The 22469-nt window shown below is 38.0% G+C and overlaps 1 long non-coding RNA gene across 3 annotated transcripts; it reads left to right on the top strand.

Moving 5' to 3' along the window:
- The first annotated feature begins 1481 nt into the window (after positions 1–1481).
- Positions 1482–4072, top strand: LOC137040520 (uncharacterized). 3 transcript variants are annotated; one of them, XR_010897928.1, is made up of 4 exons: positions 1482–2955; positions 3061–3612; positions 3682–3782; positions 3934–4072. It is a non-coding gene; the product is annotated as an uncharacterized lncRNA (long non-coding RNA). The 3 variants fall into 3 exon arrangements; XR_010897927.1 differs by having other exon boundaries at positions 1482–3387; positions 3469–3612; XR_010897926.1 differs by having other exon boundaries at positions 1482–3612.
- The last annotated feature ends 18397 nt before the right edge of the window (positions 4073–22469 follow it).

Here is a 22469-nt window from a genome sequence, read left to right as displayed (position 1 = left end):
TGAGTATACAGGACAGTACACTGGGCTCTTAGCTTTGGACGTACAGGTGAGTATACGGGCGGTACACTGGGCTCTTAGCTTTGGGCATACAGGTGAGGATACAGGCGGTACACTGGGCTCTTAGCTTTGGGCGTACAGGTGAGTATACAGGACCATACACTGGGCTCTTAGCTTTGGGCGTACAGGTGAGTATACAGGCAGTACACTGGGCTCTTAGCTTTGGGCATACAGGTGAGTATACAGGACCATACACTGGGCTCTTAGCTTTGGACGTACAGGTGAGTATACGGGCGGTACACTGGGCTCTCAGCTTTGGGCATACAGGTAAGTATACAGGCGGTACACTAGGCTCTTAACTTTGGGCGTACAGGTGAGTATACAGGCAGTACACTGGGCTCTTATCTTTGGGCATACAGGTGAGTATACAGGACCATACACTGGGCTCTTAGCTTTGGACGTACAGGTGAGTATACGGGCGGTACACTGGGCTCTCAGCTTTGGGCATACAGGTGAGTATACAGGCGGTACACTGGGCTCTTAGCTTTGGGCATACAGGTGAGTATACAGGCGGTACACTGGGTAGATACAACTCACAGCTCCGTAGTTAGACAGATGTCGGCTTTAGCGCTTCCTCTGATGCAGGGCTTCCTCTTTGACCTAGGGAGGGATCGCTGACGACGTTTGCACAGCACAACACTATAATTCTTCAGGTGGACACACATCAAAAGAAAGACTCACCCACTGTACTCCACACACACTCACGGTGAATTAGGGTCAGGATCACCACGTTGGGCCGGGAAATAAGTCCTGGATAGTAGAAAGGGTCAGTGCAGAGGGTGACCATATGAAAACGTCAAGACCACGATCTTTCAGCACGCTCCTTCCTCTTTTCAATACGTTCCCAATGACTTCTCAATGTAAACAATCTCTCCAAGGCAGTAACAATACATATCAACACAGTTGTTTCAACAACGAATGCTTCAAACACTTAGCTCATGTTTTCTTCAGCCCAGTACTTTGTTCTCACTTCGCCCAGTCTGTATCATCCGCCTCAAGACGTCCCTCCGATTCACCGATCGCTCTGTCTCACCCACAGCGATCGCCCAAATCGACTTCACTCACCCTGCAGCGTTGGCCGGAATCAACTTCACCCCCCCGCCCCCGTTTGCCGGAATCAACTCCACCCCCCCGCCCCCGTTTGCCGGAATCAACTCCACCCCCCCGCCCCCGTTTGCCGGAATCAACTCCACCCTCTCCTGTTCTCCCATTACCTTCTTTATATGCCTCCTTTGCTCTAATTTGTCCAACCATCGACCGTCACGTCCATGCGCACACCTGTGCCCAATAACACTCCCTTTTAGTTGCCCGGAGCTACCGGAACTAGTCGCGTGTTCCATGGACAATGGTCCGGGCGGACAATTTCCGCCAATTTAGGTTCCGCCATTTTAAGTTCCGCCATTTTAGGTCACTCTGTGACACTTACATGTATCTACCATGATAAACAGAGCTGCCTTACCTCATACTTATGACTGGAAAAGGGGAAATAGCGTGGGCGCCTGGCGACTGTATCCCATCATAATATGAGTCCTGCTGCTCGCGAGCCGTTTGTTTGTGTAACAATCGCTCCAGCACCCTTGCTCAGCTCCAGAACACTCGGTCCTGCTCTGCTTCATACTACAGTAACGTTATCTAGAATGTACAATTCCTGAAGAAATTGTGAGCGGTGCTTGCAAAGTGAAAAAACTTGAAAAGGCCCGGTTGTTACCCGACACTGCTGGCATGTTGTTATGATGTTATGAACATGATTCCTGCCAGAGTCCTATCCCGATTCTTTTCCACCGGCTGTGAGGTGAAGACCACATGTCCCAAGATGCTGCGCTCAAACTCGGCGTCATCAAACTGTGCCTTTGTTTTGAATAGGCGCCCTCTAGTGGACGGAAAGTTGCATAGTTACCTTTAATCAGATATTTGTACAACACAACTTAATATTACGACATATATCTGTACAAAATAACACAAATGCACAAGTGAAGCTTGAACTTGAATTTATGTGCTAGTCAGAATGTGTAACGTTAAGCTGTAGAGGCATTCTTCCAACAACAAAGCACTGAAACAACAACCAACCCCAGAGAATTCACAATGTTTTATTACAATATTGTTCTCATTATAATATTATTTATATGACAGTCCCGGTATAACTACAACTTTTCTTTTCCTTTTTATTATAGCCTACAAATGTGTAATTAAATGTCTACAATTTATAAAACTGATCTGAGATGAAGTCAAAAACATATGGACACTGGTTCATGGGATCACAGAGATCATCGCCCCCTAGTGGCTAAACATTGACATTTTGAAACATTTCCATTTTCGTAAGCCATAACGAAGACTTTGTGGACAACTGGTACTGTGTGTTAAGTTTCACTTAAGGCTAGATTTTATTGAAGAGAGAGAGAGAAGTGTGCTAGGCTCAGTTTCTGTGGTCAAATAAAATGGAAATGGCACATTATAAAGTCACAGCACACAGCTTAATGGCTATTGATGTTTCTATCACATAACATATGTTAATCAGAATGTCAAATTCAGTTTCACTTCCGTTAGATTTTCATTGGAGAAATTACTTTTAAATAAATCTTTTGGTCTTTGGTCAGGGATCTTTTATTAAATTGAACAGCCTTTGTGTTTACACACCAATATTAATGTCTTCAGGCAAAATTTGACCACTTTTGTTATAACTTGTTGTAACTTATAAAGATAATGATCTCACATGAGCCATTGAAAAGTTGTTGTTGAATGCGGTCTGAGTGTCACTTCCTCTCATTGGCTGCTCTAAAATCACCCTCTCTTGGTTTCAAAGCTCGAAAAGTGCAGTTCCATCTTAAAGCATCTGTGAAAGCAACCAGATTTCACAGGTAATGCATTTTAGTTGTGGAAACATCATACACCATCTCATTTGTAAGTGTCATTTATTGAATATTTATTGTACTTGATCAAGTTCCTGAAAATCCTATTTTTTATCACTCTATGCATGTTTGATTTATCTATTTATTTATCTCACAGGTCTATTAGTATGGTGTCAAGCTGTAGAAATGTTAACAGAACTAACACATTTTGGACAAAATGTGACTATAAACTGTGATCTTGATGAAAAAGAGATTTATTGGATGCGACTGAAACCACCGAATCGTCCAGTTATGATATTGAGGTTATTTTCAACTTCACCAACTCCTTTTTTCTATGAAATACAATTCCCACCCAAATATTCAGTGCAATCTAAACGTAGTCTATTCATAATAAATGTCACTGTTGACGAGTTAGGCATTTATTACTGCATGACCACTGAAGCCCCTCCAAAATTCAGCGCCGGCACCACACTTTACATCATCGGTGAGTGAGCATTCAGTGATCAGGTCATATGGAGGATCAGTGCTTTAGTTGTTGAAATGTAGTCTATGGCTGTTTTTACAGAACCAACTAAACTGCCCGAGTGTCAGAATCACACTGTGGTGAAGTATATCGAGCGGAATCATACTGACCAGATTCAGAGCCCATGGATGATTATTATCTTCATATCTGGTCTGATGCATGGTGTTCTGGTCATTGTGGTCATTGGTGAGTTCTGTTCTTTAATATCATTTAATTTAATCTGTAAAATATGAACATACTTCTCTTCTCTTGTAGGTGTATGTTGCTATTCTGGAAAAAATGTAAAACATCAAGAGACAGATTTAGACCAGACTCATTTTATGCCTCTGGAACAATTTCAAGAGACAAAGACAGTGGTAAAATGCCCAAAAAACAAGAAAAATATATTTTTTAATTTGCATTTATATATTTATTCATTACTTTTAAGATTTATTACTGATTTTTATCACTGTTTGATTCATAAAACAGATGTAAATGCTAATAGTGGTTGTCCTGTTGTTCTTTCAGTATACTGAGGTGGTCTTTTCCTCCATTTGTGAAGAGTTTGAACAGAACCGGTGCTTTTCTGCCCAAATCATAAACAGAAGAGCTTGTGTCTGACCTTATATCAGCAGGTCACCTTTGTTTTTAAATATAGAAATTCATGACTTATGCGTAATTAATAAAAAGATAAATATGTATATAAAATGATATTTTCCTTATTTTATTTTATTGTATTTATTTTTATTTCAATCTACATAAGGAAACAACAACAATCATTTTATCAAAGTGGTAAAACACCACCCACGTACTATACTACCATTCTTTTTCCATTTGAAGTAAAAAAAAAAAAGAAAAAAAAAGAAAAGAAAACCTGACGGCGATATGTCTAAAGCAAATGTGAACTCTGCTAAAGGGTAAACCACCTGTCTAAAAAACATGAGAACATATGAGTCATTTTTGCCAAGTGACCAACTCACAGGAACTGCAGGTATATGTACTAAGCTAAACCACACTGCATATACTTCTGCTAAGGAGAGCAAAAGATTAGCACACACATATGTCATTTCTGTTATCTTTAAGGAGATGAAATGAAAATGAAAAACTGGACCAACTCCAGCTTAGTAAAGCAAAGTATATAAAAGAAAAATAACGTGTTCACAAACGACAACATTCTGAAATGTCCAACATAATTATGCACAAAATATACTTTAAAAAAAAAAAAAAAATTTAATCATGTGAAATGCTTAATGGCATGCTTTAATGTCAAAACTCATAGTAAAGAAGCTGCAAAAAGACATGGTGCTGTCCTTCACACAACACAGCCACGCCACTTACAGGAAGTCAGAACCGACCACAACTGAACCGACCACATTTTGGCCATTTTAAATGCCAAGAGCCAAGTAAAAATGAAACCACCATACAACTATAATTATATGAAACAGGTTACATATATTTGAACACAATTACCTAAACTTCTTTCAAAGTTTAAGCCCTCTTTCTATCTACTAGAATGCAGTACTGTCATTGGCCTCTAGGGGGAGACAGGACCGACCATCTGTCCTATGTAAGGTCACTGGGATGCTGGAACCTATCAAAGCATCTCATGTAATAGGCTGAGAAACACCCTGAGAAGTAGCCATCAAGTTAATCGTTAAAGTATGATTTATCTGCATATACTAGACTTAGGATCTGTATCACTGGAAAAAAAAACTATAACATGGAGAGGCTTCTCACTGAGAGCCAACAGATGGAGCTTGACATCCAGCTCCCCACCTCTGGACCTAACTTGTGGAGCTAACAGTTTCAACTAAACCGTAACCTTATCAACACAGTACATTAAACCTACTTAGGTTAAACTCCACTCACTAGATCCACAGAGGTGGAGCTGGACAAGGTTAGAAAGGTTGTAAACCAGTAACACCTTGACATCCCTAAAACATTTATCAAGTTCACTTACCAAACCGTCATGTTGGCAGAGACCCCATAAATGTGTAAAGTGGTGATTGAATCCTTCCAGTGGCAACATACATGGAAGAAAAAAGGTATTTCCCTTTTGGAAGGGAACTCTATGCTACGTCCCCTAGGGGTCACTATGGGGAAAGCCTCCGGCATGACAGGAGTCTGAAGCATGAGTCTAAACATGACAATGAACTTGACATTGGCAGATGGCAGCCTATGACATCACCACTGGTCTGACCGAGAATATAAGAGGGCACCAGTGCAAAATGTCCTCCTCTTACTTGTCTTTAGGAGTCGTTTTTTTTTTTTTTTTGTACATGAGTGAGAAGCATTCGTGTTTAGTTCTTGAGGGAATAAATGTGAGCATTTTGAGGATTTCCTATAAAAAGCTCAGTTTGCACTGTCCCTATTTTCAAGGGATGAGGGACGCGCATTTGGAATGCCATCGACTCTTTGAGCAAGCTAGATGATGCATTCACAAGACTGACTACAAGAGACAGATAAGGAGCTTTTTCCTTTCTTCTCTCTTAGGGGATAGTAGATAGTGTTTGCACAAGTGTGTTTAAAGCACTAGGACTCTCTCTCTCTTTCTCTCTCAAAAATAAAAATTAAATAAAAATTCACCTGCATACAGTACAAGTTGATTAGGCTCTATCAAGCCTTCTCTGGTTTCTGGTTTTTGGACTCTTTGAGAGCTTATGAGAATTGACTTGACAACACTGCCTATTAAAAGCAGGGGCCTCACAGGAAATTCTCATATCTAAAAGCCTAACCACACTCCATACCTAAGCAATAACTGGGGAGACTGACTACCGTTACCCCAGTTATTACTTGGGTATGGAGTGTTGTTAGGCTTCTCGATATTTAATTTTAGGCCTCTCTCTCTCTCTCTCTCTCTCTCTCTCTCTCTCTCTCTCTCTCTCATCATTATCTTAAGGCCTTCTAAGCTCAGCCTGGATATAAATTGGTAGCCTCTTTGTTCTCTGCTCTTGAACCAGAGTCCTATTATTGTGGAAGGCTCCTAGCCCTGTAAAATAGAAACTTCCTTGAAACCTGGCATAAAGACGTACTGTATTCGTCCTATGAGCTCAGCCATAGACTGAGTGCTTAGGCTCTCTGTGAGCCTTATTGGGTATTGCAAGTATTATCAGGCCTTCTCTCATTAAAGAGAGTTGTCTTTACCGAGGCCTCCACTCTCTTGGGTTTCACTAGGATAGCGTGTGCGAGTGATAGGCTTTTTGTGAGCCTCCTTTCAAGATATCCTGAGTATATGGAGTTGTTAAGTCTCCTGTCAAGTTAGAGAGTCATCATACTAGGAGCTTGGCTAGGCAGTTAGGTACTGACCTCAGTGTGGAGTGCTGCTAGGCCTCCTCTCATTATGAGAGTCATTGTGTATTGAAGCCTTTAGTTAGTAGAGCTTTGCAGTGCCAGTTAAAATGAGTCTTTCTGAGCTTTCATCGTTTTGCCTTTGGGTTAGAGCAGAGTTCCTCAAACTCAGTCCTGGAGGGCCACTGTCCTGCAGAGTTTAGCACCAACCCTGATCAAGCACTCCTGAGCAAGCTAATCAAGATATTCAGGATCACTAGAAAATCACAGGAAGGTGTGTTTAATTAGGGTTGGAGCTAAACTCTGCAGGACAGTGGCCCTTCAGGACCAAGTTGAGGAACCCTAGGTTAGAGTGTGAACGAGATGCTGCATCCCTTTGCCATGCTTTCGGTATTCCTGTACATGTCTCCTTCAGACAAGAAGTGGGTGACATTTTACACAGGTGCCCTCTTGTACTCTCAGTCACACCAGTGGTGATGTCATAGGCCTGCCAATATAAAGTTCATTGTCGTGTTCAGACTCATCCTTCAGACACCTATCATGCCGGAGGCATTCCCCATAGTGACCCCTTGGGGATGCAGCATCTCATTCCCTATTCTTGGGGAATCATGGTTACATGCGTAAACTGAGACTTTTTAAACTTTTTCCAAACAACAGCCAGTTGTGAAACTTTGCAAGACAGTGGGTCTCGAGGAACAGGGAGCATTAGAGCACAAATCGTGACAAGGCCTTTAGTGTACCAGGACACTATCCTGTAAAAAAGGAACTATCCAGAAGAAATTCTGACTCTCCATCGCCGAGGCAGTACACCCAAAGACAGTGGCGTGCAATTTGCATGCACTTATTTTTTTTTTTAATCGCTAATAGTAAAGTGACCTTTCAGTTGCATTGTGGTGCCCCCAGAACATGACTTGAACTGAGGGGGACAAAACCCTTCCCCCACCCAGAAAGCAACTTGCATAATATATTTAAGGTAAACATTCACATCCACGAGATGTAAGTTAAATTTACCTGATAAATATTTTCCAATAATTATAAAAGTGGTCAAATCAAGAACTTTTTAGAATAAATAGACAAACTCTATATCTAAAAGGAAATTATGTTAAATGATTCTACACATGATATGACCTCACTCTGTTTTAGGTGATACTGCAGCACTGTTTGCTAATTCTGCTGGGTTTCTTGATGCCATATAGACTGATCATAGGCAACTATGTGTGTAACCTACGCAAAATTCGCAAGACACGTTTTCGTAGACAGATCCGAAGTAAGAAACTAATCCTGGTTATTGTCATCACCTTCGGCTTGACCTGGCTGCCTTTCCACATCATGAATATGGTGGAGGTGTGTGTAACAAAACACCTCAAATTGTTCATGTCTTCAAAAAAAATTTAAACTCCTGATTTAAAAAAAAATCTAATTAAGGCCAGTGAATCAGCAGCATGCCGTTCCTTAGTTTTTTTTTACTAAAAAGGATACAAGACATTTAAATTCCTCAATTGTCAATCTCATTGGTTTTATCTGAACAGGTGGCTGGTGCTTTTCTCCCAGAAGATTCTTCTGCAAAAGTCAGGTGAGTCATTAAAACGAATGCCCTGTTTACACCTCGTGTTAAGATGTGTTTTGTTCGATCACAAGTAGACAAGGGAGACTGTTTACACCTGGTGTTTTAGGTTGTGTTCACACTTGGCATGTTTAGTTTGCTTAAAATGAACCCTGGTGTATTTGCTGTTACTGTGGTTCATTTGAATAAGTGTGAACGGCATCTGAACCCTGGTGCGCACCAAAAAAGCAGCCTGAGACAGCTAAAAAAAAAGATGGCTCTCGGTCCACTTCAAAACTAACTCTGGTGCGGTTTGAATGATATATGAACACAACACGGCCCAAAGACACGGCCCAGCTCTACACAAGTTCTCAGCTGGTCAAAATCCCATCATATGTACGCACATACAACCAGAGCATTTATCTCAGCACACAGCATTGTTTTGGATGTTCTGTAAGTTCCGTCTTGAAATAGGCAATACATTATAAAAGCCAAACAATCAGCTTGTGAACATATCCCTATGCCTTTAGGTTCGGTGATAAAAATGCAAATCTTTTCATCAATTTTTTTTTTTTGGTCTGGACCAAATTAACCAAGTGAACTTTGAAATTTGGGATATGACTTAGATGGGGCAAACTAATTCAAATTTTTATAATAAAAAACAAGCCTAATCAATTGATCAATCTTAATTTATTTGTATTCTTTATTTATTATTATTAGTGTTATTTAAGAATAATAGTTTTCTGAAATGTATTTTATTTCCTCAGCGATTCCTTGTTGTCTGATGTAATTTGTCTGTATTCTATGATTTAATACAGATATATTATTGAAATGCAATCGTGAAATGTAACAACATATTCAGTAATTAAATTAGTAAATTAAAACGTGGGAAAAAAAAAAAAAAAAAAAAAAAAAAAAAAAATATATATATATATATATATATATATATATATATATATATATATATATATATATATAAAAAAAAATTCTGGTAACACTTTACAATATGGGTAACTTTACATTAATTCATGCTTAACTACTGCACAGATAATCATGAGTTAATGTATGACTCATGAAGAACTAAACCATTTATTAATGATTACTGCATCAGCAACTAATGAAGATTCTATATGATTAATAGATTAAATATTATATTAATTGCCATTAATTAAATGTTATAATGTATTAATTCCTTAAAAACATATTATATTAATTAATAGTGTAAATTAATGTGTTAATTACCACAATGGGTCAAAGCCATGTATTTCAACTTCCAGTTGTCTGCTTTAATTAATCATTAGCTTATGATTTATAAAGGTATCATTGTGTTATGATGACTATACTTTCTGAAGCACATGACTATTAACTAATTCAAAATTAATTCAAAACCCATAACCACAATTACATATTACTTAATCAATTAGTCAACAGTCATGAACCCCCAAAACCCCCACCCCCAAAACCGTGGATTGGTAAATATGCAGTATCCTGGCCCCAGTTATATTGTTTACTTTGTCAATGCTGACACCTAGTGGTCACTTTAAGAATTCTGTCGCTTTTAGTAATGCATCAGCCATTTTGGATTTCAGAGCTCATGGTGCAGTGTATTGAAGTGCATCCACGTCCATCCTTTTCGTTTCGCTCTTGAACAAGGCACAATCTGTAAGTTTAAAAGATTAAGCTATGCAAAATACATGACTGTGTAATTTGATAAGTTAGGCAAATGTTGGAGATCTATTTACATGTGATGTGATAAATGTAACTTGAGGAACATAATTGTGATGCTAGATTGTGTATTTACTTTAACATCATATGTTCTATGTTTTGTAAAGGCAATTTATATGCATCTTACATAGTGCATATTACATTGGGATAAGGGACTGTAACATTGTACGAGATAGTGTTTTCTCAATATCATTGTTCATTTGTGTTGCAGTTTCACAAATTGGTCAAAGTAAAGAAAGTTTGACCCTGACTTCCGTCTATGACCTTTACTGGGACTTTAACTCGCTGCCAAAGCAAAGTTTAGAAAACGCAAGCTGAGGGCAGAAGATGCAGAATATTATAATCATACATGTTAATATCATGATAAACTGCCATACCTTTACAACCCTAGTCTAAATTTAATCTGACAGTGTGTCTGCTTCCCGGACAATGCTAGGAATACTGTTCCAGTGTTTAGGTGCTAAATAGGAAAAGGATCTGCCACCTGCAGATTATTTTGATATTCTTGGTATTATCAACTGGCCAGAATTTTGAGACTGCAACAGACGTGAAGAACTATGATGTGAAGTGCTCGCTCAAGTACTGGGAAGCTAAACCATTTAGTGCTTTGTAAGCAATTAGCAAGATTTTAAAATGTATGCATTGTTTAATAGGGAGCCAGTGCAGGGTTATGTGGCTAATGTGATCACACTTCCTGGGTCTAGTAAGAACTCGAGCTGCTGCATTTGGACCAGTAGGAGTTTGTTTATTAAGCGTGCAGGGCAAACACCCAGTAGAGCATTACAATAATCTAGCCTTGAGTCATTAATGCATTAACCAACTTTTCTGCATTTTGTCATTGAGAGCATATAGTATGTCATCATTTAGATATATTTTTAAGATGAAAGAATGCAGTTTTACAGATTCTAGAAATGTGACTTTTTTAAATGAAAGATTGCTATCCAAGAGTACACCCAATTTTGTGCATCTTTAACAACTTGTGCTCTTCTGACATTAGACTGCAGAGCTGTATAGCAGTTCTAATTTGAACATAAACATAAAATAACACAAAAAAAGTAGATTTAATGTAGTGAAGAAGTTTAGTTTCAGCTGGCTTCTAGGACGTGGTAAATGTCCGTGATGTAGAAAAAAAGCACACAACTCAAAAATACACTTGTGCATGGTGATGTTTATTACCTATCATCTTGGTCATCTACAGGTGTGCTATATTGACAAAGTGCAAAAAAAAAAACCTTTCCAACAAAAGAATCAAAACCAGCAAATTAATGATACAAAATATGCCTATTTATAAATATATACATTTACAAATATATATATATATATATATATATATATATATATATATATATATATATATATATATATATATATATATATATATATATATATATATATTGGTATGTACCAAATACACCTAGCAATAAGGGGGTTTAAATGGCCCATGGTACTATGGTTGCATGCTCCTACTATTGGTCTGGTGACCTCACACTGTCCCCTTCTAGGTGGCTCGTGAGACCTGAAGAGCACAGCTTTCGAAATAAAAGACCATCTCCGACATTGCTGGGGTCGCTGCCGCCTCCTCCGACCCAGGACAACATTACACAACCAACTTCTCACATTACATTTCAGTGTAGCCCAGGTATAATGTAAGTGCAATGTATGCATGCTAGTATAGTACTGTATGTAAGTATAAGTATACAGTTTGATTCAGGCAGTTATGTGAGGTCACTGAACATTCTAAATCCAATATGTGGTACAGTACTCTCAGGGGCACAGAAATAAAAATCCTATATTTGGGACTGTACTGCTCAAATGGTAAAACAATAGATAAAAATAGATTTAATACTAGCAAACACTACATGAAGAAAGAACACTTGGTGTACAGAATTGTTCAGGCAGCAACATACAGACTCACACAGCAAGAATATAACAACACAAAACAATATTTTCTGCACCAGAGAGAATAAAATAAATATGTAACAATGAATCAGAAAAAGTGAAACTTTTAGACCTGACTTGTCAATACTTGCACTGTTCTTTCTTCTTCAGTCCGTACAGAAGAGAATGAGGAAGCTTGAATTCTTTTTTTACAGTAAATTAACAAAAACAATATAAGTACAATTAGCAATATTAATACAGCTGATACAATGTAAATCCAGTTCCATGATGTCCCCTGACTGTCTGCTCCCACTTCTTTTCTTTCGATTTCTTTTTCGACTGTTGATTCTACAAAAAAAAAAAATAATAATGAAAAAACTACATTACAGCAGAGGGATAAAAACAACATCAGTTAATAATTTATAGCTGCACTTAGACTGGAGCATCAGCAGTTTGTCAAATACTTATTGGGCCCTATCATACACTTGGCATAATGCGATACCAGGTGCAGTATCAGTTTTGATAGTTTCAGCCCGATACAGGTATACGTTTTTTTATGTCTAACGCCACGTTTTTTAAATAGCAAATGCGCTCTTGCCCATCTGTTCATCCATGGGCGTGCTGGACTGAAAACGAGGTGTTCAGGCACGTTGCAATTTTGAGGAACTGAAAAGGACTGTGCCATAGACCAACAAAAACCTGGTCTAAAGTCAACAGCGAAGTATTTTGTGTTATTTAAAAGTCCCGTTCTTCGCGTGTTTTCGAAGCTTTGATTGTGTTTACAGTGTGCAATATAACATGAGTTCATGTTTCGCGTGTAAAAAAACTGTATTTTTCACAAAATTTACTTATCTGTACATCGCTCTCTTCTCTCTCCTAAAAACGGCCTGATGATTTCCTTGTTCTATGAAGTCCAATAGTCCATACAATAGTCATACAATAGTCCATAAACCGAATCATGTCCTCATAAACTGCGAGTAAAGACACACAAATGTTGACAGGCCACTAAATACAGTACATACCACAGAGACGGATGTCCTGCTGTTGCTGTTTCACCTGTTCAATTTATTTCAGCCTGGATCATATATCTATTAGCTGAGATCGATAGCCATGGGTCTCTCCACGCTTGAGAACGTCATGGCTTTGCGCTTGTCATTCTTTAGCTCCGTCCACACGATGCGCCTCCAGGTGCTCTGTTTTTTCCGGAAAGACTCGGTACAGCCCATATTTCTTTTATAAATATAATAAAACTAAAGACTTTTCGTAGATATGAAGGATGCAATACTACTCTATATTGTACTCAAGATTGACATGAGATTGACTGAAACTGAGTGTTTCACCCCCCCTTTAAAATCCTCAAACATTCAACCAGTTTTGCTTACCGATGATGAGCAGTTGTATAGTCTCCTGTTTATAATGAGATGGGGTTGTGATGAAACAGCTGAATTCTCCTGCATCAGCATTTGTCAGACTGAGGAGTTTAATTGAATAGTTTCTTCTCTTATACTCCGATGGGAAAGTTTCAATTCTGTTCTTGTAATGTGGGTCCTGTTCCACTACTAAATCTTCACCCTTGACTATATCATACACAATTTTGCTGTTATTATGTCTCCAGTGCACATTAGTGTCTTGAAGTTTAAGATCATGTTTGGTTGAAGAACATGGCAAGACAACGGAACCAGCAATAACAGCCTCTACTGTGACCTGCAGACACACTGAAATGACAGAAACTGTAACTGTAAACACAAAATCTGACATTTATACTTGATTTTAACTTCTAGATATGGTGTTTAAATGCTCACCTTTATTTTTTATTAGCACTGCAAACACACAGATAAAGCAGCATCTGCAGAAACAGAAGAAAAATACATAACTACAGTACATCATGACGCTAATAATGGCAAAGTCAATGTTTAATTCCCACAGGCGGAATAAGATGACTATGGCAAGTAGCGAGGCGAGGGACCGTGAGAGCGGGCTGGTGGCGAGTGTTAATGAGCGGCAGCTGTGCGCCACACTGGTCTTGTCTCACGGCGGAGTGATGAGAGCATAAAAGGAAGAGCGACGACAGTGGAAGACGAGAGAGGGGGATGGGGATCGCGGTGCTGAGGAGTTGGAGTAGCGCGGATGAGGAAAGACTCAAGCGGCTTTTTTTTTTTTTTTTTTTTTTTTTGATTTAAAGTCTTTGAATGTTCTCCGATTCCCGCCTCCTTTTTTCCCATCTACAAACCCCATTACAATGACCTTGTAGTTAAATGATCTAATGTTTGTTAGTGGACAATAGGGATCTGTCAGTTTATTTTATGTTTGATATTAAGAGTTATTATATCTATTTGTTAAGGTTGAATAAAACTAGGGCTGTAGCAAACATTCTAACACACACACACACACACACACACACACACACACACACACACACACACACACACACACACACACACACACACACACACACACACACGTTTGTTTAACTCTTTCCTTGCCAAACAGAATTTTCTGGGGTCCGAATTTTTAATATGTTCTCTGTTAAACGTTAGGGGGAGCTATGACACATCTAAAGGAGTACAGCATTTCCTGATGAAAACACAGGAGAAGATGATGCAGAGACAAACTATATCATATGTAATCATACGCAGGTGGTGTCCCTTTGAGCCTGGGGTTGTGGGCCTAAACCGCAAGATAGCAGCTGCGGCTGGTGTATGGAAGGTAGATAAACTCTGTGGTCAGTCAATGGGTTTCTCAACTATAGAGACAATACATTGCAGTCTTTTGCTGTGCAATGATTGCCACTGGGGTCAGGCATTGACCTATGTCTGGGTATTATTACCACAGAAAACTATAATTTATAAAATTATAAAAATCCATGGAAAAATCCTGAGGGAATCAAAATTAGTCTTCTGTATTAAAACATCACGTCCAGGAGCTGCCCGGAGATGTTGCAACCATGGCTGCTGAGTGAACAGTCTTTCATTTAAAGACTTTTATTTGCTTTGATTCAGTGGCTGGAAATGTTGACATTACTTTTATTTTGTCAGAAGAAAAGTTGACAAGAAGACTGGCATTCAATGCCTTGAGGGGTGTAATGAGTAATATAATGGATAGTTTAAGGAATTCCTTTAGGCATGGAGTAATATGTAAAGTAATAATATTACTTTTAAAAAGTGGTAACGAGTAATAAATACATTTTTTCTTTAGATATGACACTGTTAGATACAACGCCCTAAATGTAACCTTCAAAGTAACAGAAGGCCTACAATAGCATTTAAAAAAGAGCCCGCCATCACGCCACACACACACACACACACACACACACACACACACACACACACACACACACACACACATACACACACACTTTTAAGTGATAATAATTATATTTAGGACTTTTTTTTTTTTTGCATTATCGCAGACACCATGAGGGAAACAATTGTAGCCATATGTGCTTTAAGACCAAGCTGAAACCCCACTGTCATGGTAAAAGTATTTATAAATATACACAATCAAGTAATTTTATTCATTAATATGCATAAATCAAATATGCAAAATATGATTTTAGCACCAAGCTGTTACAGGTATAATATTTAAAACAAGTTCGTATGTATAATACGCCATAAAATGCGTATCATGTGCACGCGAAAAACAGCGTGCCATAGACATACATTCCACGACGTTGCACACTCGTTCTATTTATACGCATTTTTGTGAGAATACCCTGGATAAATAATGTTTCATGGAAATTAGAGGATACTATTCAAAGGCAAGATAAGACCATAAATAAAACTATGTTTGTGCATGCATCGCTTGTCTTATTGGAGAAGAAAGCACTTCCAGAAAATGTGTAAAACGTCCTTCCTTCCCACTTTTTTGTGCTGTGCCTGACATGAAACATTGACATGAAAATCAGACAGTGGCTATGGCATAAGTTAACACAAATGTTATTACTATTTTATTACATAAGTTATTACTATTATATATACTATATATTACTACTATTACACCTTCATTATTCACCATAGCCTATTGAGGGGTCATTTAATTTTTTTTTATATTTTTTTTAATCATTATTTTAACTAAACTGTTAAAATTCATCAGTTGAGTAAATTAATACATATACCCAATTCTTAAAATACACTGAAACATTAGGCAAATCAAACTACTATCAGCTGAAAACTGCATATGCACAAAAGATGTAGGTTAATACAATGCTAAATGCTAACTGCTAACGACCAATTCAAAAATAATTGTTAGGGCAGGTAAACCATGCAGATAAGCCTGATGATCAGGTTTAAGATCATTCATGTTTAATGTATTAATGTTGCTTAAAAGTTTTTCCTTTGTTTTTCTAGTTTAAATGAAGCATTTGACGACCCAAATGGAGCAGGCCATGTGCAAAGATAAGCACAGATCACATTGTCATTGCTCAGAGGTAATATTTCATTCAGAATTCATCATTGCCTACCTGATCATCATCATGGTGGCCCAATATTAATATACGCTTTTTTTTACTATGTTGCAAGCGTCTAAAATTGAACAGAAGAAGAAACAGAGAGCCTATCGTAACTCGGAAGTGAAGCTGTAATACACGCATGTGTTACGTATGACATCAGAAGTGACGCCGGCAGTAACCAGGTGGACTTGTTACAAACCAAATATTTTATTTCTAGTCTTCTTTGGATAAACTACAAAATATTGTGATAGTTTCACTGATAAAGAATCAAGTTATACACCTAATAATACAAATTATCAACTTTTCAATGGGGCATTTTTAGGTCTGATAATACGTGAAATGAACAGCAGTGAAATGAGTAAATGCACTCAGACTTACATGAGAATGAGATTGAAGCTTCCTTTCTTAAACTCCTCTGAGAATTTATTTTTCAGAATCCTGATCCTTAAATGAAACATTTCTCCGAATGGTGTCTTACATAGGCTGTTCCTGCTGCCATCGTGTCTTCAATACACTGTTCATTGTCACTAAAACAGCCAAACAAGATCACAGAGCTTCCCGCCACATCCTCATTCTGACCTACAGAGAAAATGAGAATTGAAAACAACAGGAAAATACAGTCTGGCTCTTTCATGAATATGCCTTTCAAATGGTTTTTAAAAATGATTTAGTAAAACAGTTGACATTTTTCTACAACAAGAAATTACCTGTTTTCTTTTTTATATCTGGGATCAGTCCAGAAAGATCTGCCTCACGGTTCCTCTCTCTTTTTTCCATCCTGACAGATTATTAAAGTGCTGTAAGAGACTCAAGGGTAATCGTCACATAATATTCTCGGATGGGTAGAGAGACTGGATTGTTGACTCAGAAAGGATTGTTGTCGGACTAGATGAGCAGGTGTGTATGTGTATCATACAAACTGTCATGTCCTGGTTTTGTTACCAGTCTACATCCTAATTATGAGAAACTGAAAGAGAGAAAAGCAAAATTCCCAAACCTTTTAATTTGCCTATATTCAAACTTGGAATGTTAATAGGCATACATGTCATAGGTTGACTCAGTATTTTTGTTTGTTTTTAATCAGAGACATTTGGGCCTTATTGTGTGCAGTGTTATGTGTGATGGTGTTTACTGTGTGCATTAATATATTGGCACTCTGAATTGTAGTGGTTATGTACTGTGCATCAAATTTGTAGTGGGTTTTATTTCTTAATTTGCCCTGCTTGGCCCTTTTTAGACACTTGTTCATGGACAAACCTGGCAACCTGCTTCCTGTTTTATGACTATGCCCATATTTGGACTGTGCTTCCTCCCCTGCTAATGTGACTTAATTAATTCATAAGTACTTGTCACCATGCTCCACCTTTCTGCCCATATTTGGATGACACTTCCTGTGACTGAGTAACTTTATTATTGCATCTGCATTGCTGCTGATACTGGCAATTAGCGACTAATTGTCAAACAGATGGCCATGCTTAGTTTGAAGGAGATAAAAACTGGTTCTCTGGAACAGAGTAGGGGTGGTGACGGCTGATCTGCTGCCATTTTGTGTTGAGTGCACTTTCCTGCTCTGCACATGAAGCCCAAGTTCCCAGGCATCTTTGGTTGACCACCGGTATACTGCAGCTGGATTCCCACAACGCTCTCTAATCCTCAAACTAGTGATGGCCAAATGAGGCTTCCTGAACCACTGAGGCTTTCCAGTCCATTGGTTCACCAAAAGGTTCATTTACCTGAAGCCTCATGAAACAGTGTGCTCCCTAGTGACACCTGCTGTGCAAAGCAATGCATCACACACAAATCTATTCATCCTGAGCAACCAAATTGTCATAGTATGGGCACACCCTTTTTCTATTGCCTGTGTATTAATAAAGTATTTTACTCTGCTTGTATTAACCTATGTACACACAACTCACACAAACACACAACTTTGTGTTCAACTATTCAGTAGTTCTTTGGGTTAGTGATGACAGTGAATGCCCAGAATGATTGTAAATAAATTATTGTGAGTGCAGTGCTTATGGGACTGGAATTGTGGAACAGCAAACTGCAGGGATGGGAAAAGCTTTCCCTAATACAGTCTAGTCTTATAATAATATTATTAATAATAATAATAGCAATAATATATATATAATAATAACACTAGCCTACTACTAATATAGGATATATATATAATTACGTAGTATAGGTAGGCTATTTCAACTAGATATAGGTTAATTTACTCTAATAATCTACTGAACTATGTATAATTTACTCTAATAATCTACTAAACTAAGTATAATGTAATATAATATATAATACAAGCTATGATATATAATGATATCGCTACTACATACAACCAACACCTCAACACCAATGCAAATGCCTACTGCAAACCCCACAAGAGGCGCGAGGTTTCAAACCACTTTTATCTGAAAGCGATACTCAGAATGAAGCAATGACGTATTCAACAGAAAACGAGGCCTCGTTTGTCATCGTCACGTGATTTTCACGGAAACGATACAAGCCTCGAATCGGGGCTTCATCTGGAACGCCCCTTTTTGCTCGACACAAGCTCCGGAGCCTCGCTTCAGATGTCCCATCACTACCTCAAACCTTTCTCAACGCTCTCTAATGTTGCCTAAAGGGCCGTAATTATATTTTATTACCACATATTGTGACTGGGGGTCCATTTTCTGTGGTGTTGGTGTTCATGGTGATCACTTGTTTTTAGCCTCAGCAATACCTATCTGATGGTTCCAGTGGCTGGTATTGTCCCGAAGACTGTGGCTACCCTCGATCCTCCCTCAACGCTCTCTAACCCTCGAACCTCCCTCAACGCTCTCTAACACTCGATCCTCCCTCAACGCTCTCTAACCCTCGATCCTCCCTCAACGCTCTCTAACCCTCGAACCTCCCTCAACGGTCTCTAACCTTCCGCAACGCTCTCTAATGCTGCCTGAAGGGCCGTAATTATATATTATCGTACTACAGTGTAAGTGTGACCTGCTATCTGTGACATTAGTGGTCATTCTTGGTGCTCTCTTCTAGCCTCTGGATTATCCATCTTGGGCTCCTGGGCCCAGTGTTGCTGTGAAGACTGCCTCGGTGACACCGGGATCTCCCACAGCTTTTGCTGTTTGTTGCTGAGAGTGCCATAACTTTCTCCTGTGGGTCGGACGACTGCCGTGATCTTCTGGACGTGTCTGCTTGACTTCTTTTGGAGGAAGGACCGTGTGAGCGACCTGCTGTGAAGTCACCGAACTTTAACCTCTTCCCAAACGGCTTCAGAGACATCATTGTAGTTTTTTTTGTTTTTGTTTTTTTTTTCTTAAGTAACACTGTTTCTAGTAGTGCTTGCTGTCCCAATAAAGACTATTTGTTGTATCCACACATTGACTGTCTGTTTTGTTTCTCTGGCTGGGACCTGATTTATTTTTTTTAACGTTGGTCACTAGGTGACATACCCTGTCAGAAAAAAGGTACATTGCTGTCACTGGGGTGGTACCCTAAGGTACAAAACCGAAAAGGTACCTTTACAATATTATGTACCTTTAAGATACTAATACAGTCTTAAAGTACTGATATGTACCTTTTAAGGTACTAATATGTACCATTTAGGGGTTAGGATGGGTTTCACTTTTGTACCTTATAGTGTACCACCCCAGTGACAGCACTCCCAGATAGCAGACAAACAGTGAATCAGCGTTGAATCAATGTTAATGCATCAACTAAAATATAATTGAATCAATGTTGAGATTTAACATTGATTTTTCATCAGGTTTGCACCCTGAAATAATGTTATTTCAACGATGAAAAATAGATCAAGATGGGCTTAAAATCAATAGTTTTTCAACTAAAATTAAACCACTTATTTAAGTGAATCAATGTTAATGCATCAATCAAAATATCAAATTTAACGTTGATTTTTCATCAGGTTTGCACCCTGAAATAATGTTATTTTAACTATGAAATATAGATCAATCTTGCTTTATGTACAGCAGGATTCTATGCCAGTTAATTTGTCTCTTTATTTTATTCATTTTGATCAGAGACCATGTGTGGCTGCAGTCGATATGATTTTGCATCAAAAAGTCACTCAAAGTAAACACCATCCTTCAGTTTACATGCAAATGTCTTTATTTATGCCCCCAAAGTTACAACAGGAAATCTCAGATTAACTTAAAACAATTACATCTGAATTTATAACACAAATGAGAAGAGCCTGGAAAAACATGACAACGTGCATCTGCAAAATGGAAGTAAATACAAACGGAAACTTGCCAATAAATAAAGAAATGAGACAGTACGACTGAAAGAAAGAAGGTAGAAGAAAGAATAAAATACTCCAAACTCAGGGGGTTCCACCATGAGCAATGCCCCAAAGCCTTTCAGGTTGTAATGGAGCCAGTTCTGCACCGTCCCAGCAAAGATAAACTCTGATGCCTCTTTTTATCAGCATTCACGGTATCTAAAACAACAAGAAGTTAGTAAATATTTGGAAATGTGATTAATTATACATTACAAATATAGCCTACTACAAAATGAAGTGAAACTTGAAATTTGATCAAAATCGTGATATCCCAGTTAAAACATTAAATTCAGGACTATTAATGCATTTTAGTATAGACTTTAAAGGACCCTCAGACACACAATGAATGAATTAAAAAGCAAAGTGAATAAAAATGAAACAAGTAAATGAATGACCAAATAGCTAAATTAAGAAAATAAAAGAGGAGCTGTATAGGCTACATGGTGGTTTGGAAGAGATTTTTTTTTCCATTTACAACACGAACTGGAGGCACAACTGTTTACTAAATTTCTGTAGTTTGATATAGCTGCCTACAGAACTTAAAGATCTCACACTTTTCTTTTTTCTTGCTGCATTAAAGATTAAACTGTAATGATGTAATTGTGATCTGCTCTCATGATGATATCGTACAGCTGAAGCAGTTATGAACTGATTGTATTTCCCCTCACAGCTAACAGGTCAATCAGTTCTAGTTCTGCTTCAGCTGTGAGATACTCTCACGAGTGCCGAACACAATTTCTCACAAGCCAGAAATTCAAACAAAATTGACAAAAAAAAAAGAGTTGCACGAGTCAGAATTTGGACGCAATTCACGGTGTATATGCCAATCTTAAAAAGATGAATACAAATATGATATGGTTTGGTGAAAAACAAACTGAAACTCAATGTATTAAGATTATCCTGGCCCTTGGTTATGTAATTTACGAGGGCGTTCATGTGACTATTATTAACATTGCAGTTCACTCTGACTCGCTCAGGAGAAGCACACAAGTTGTAAAACATAAAGATGAATAAAAACACTAAATTAAAATTTAGATGAATTTTATAAATATATTTTTGTAGGCCTACTTACCTCTAAAAAACACGGTCGTTGTCCTGTCTCTTTTTCACGTTTGATGTCTGTTCGGTTCAGCTGGCTTGCTTTCATCTGATTGGTGGTTGTCTTGAAGGTGCATTACCGCCACCTGCTGGATTGGATTGTGACGCATTCGATAGGGACAAATATTCTAAATTCTTTATTAACCCTGTATTCTTTAGATAAATAATGAAATGCATGTACATTCTACATGATTTAAATAATAATAATAATAGCCTACAATTTAATTTATTTAAAACTGATAGACTAAATTTATGGTAGAAGTTCTTTTTTTTTTTTTTTTTTTTTATTATTATTATAATAACATGAAACACAGAATGACAACCTTACATGCCAGGCGGCAGGAAAATAGTATACCTTTTAAAAAGATTCATAGTTTTGAATAATGTGACAGATAGATTGACCGTAAGCCTCACCAGTGGAGAAATAAGCTGACCAAACATCATCATTGATTCAATGTTTGTCTTTTCAACACTGAAAAGCATGGAATTATCAACATTGATCCAATATTATTTAGCAGTGAATTTTCAACATTGGTCCAATATGGTTTTAGCATTGAATTTTCAACATTGATCCAATATTACTTAGCATTGAAATTTCAACCTCAACCAAAATGATGATTCTGATGGAATTTCAACATTGATTCAATGTCATAATGCTATCTGGGCTGTACCTTTTTTTTTCTGAGAGTGTACAGTATCAGGTGTGTTGCTAGTTTTGACCCTTGTGTATCCATCCTCATGGACATTTTTGTCTTTCAGAATTTGGCGTAAACAGAATGAGAACATGGATCTAT

This window comes from Pseudorasbora parva, chromosome 14 (genome assembly GCF_024679245.1).
Source record: "Pseudorasbora parva isolate DD20220531a chromosome 14, ASM2467924v1, whole genome shotgun sequence".
Lineage (NCBI taxonomy): Eukaryota > Metazoa > Chordata > Actinopteri > Cypriniformes > Gobionidae > Pseudorasbora > Pseudorasbora parva.
This window is presented reverse-complemented; position numbering and strand designations above follow the sequence as displayed.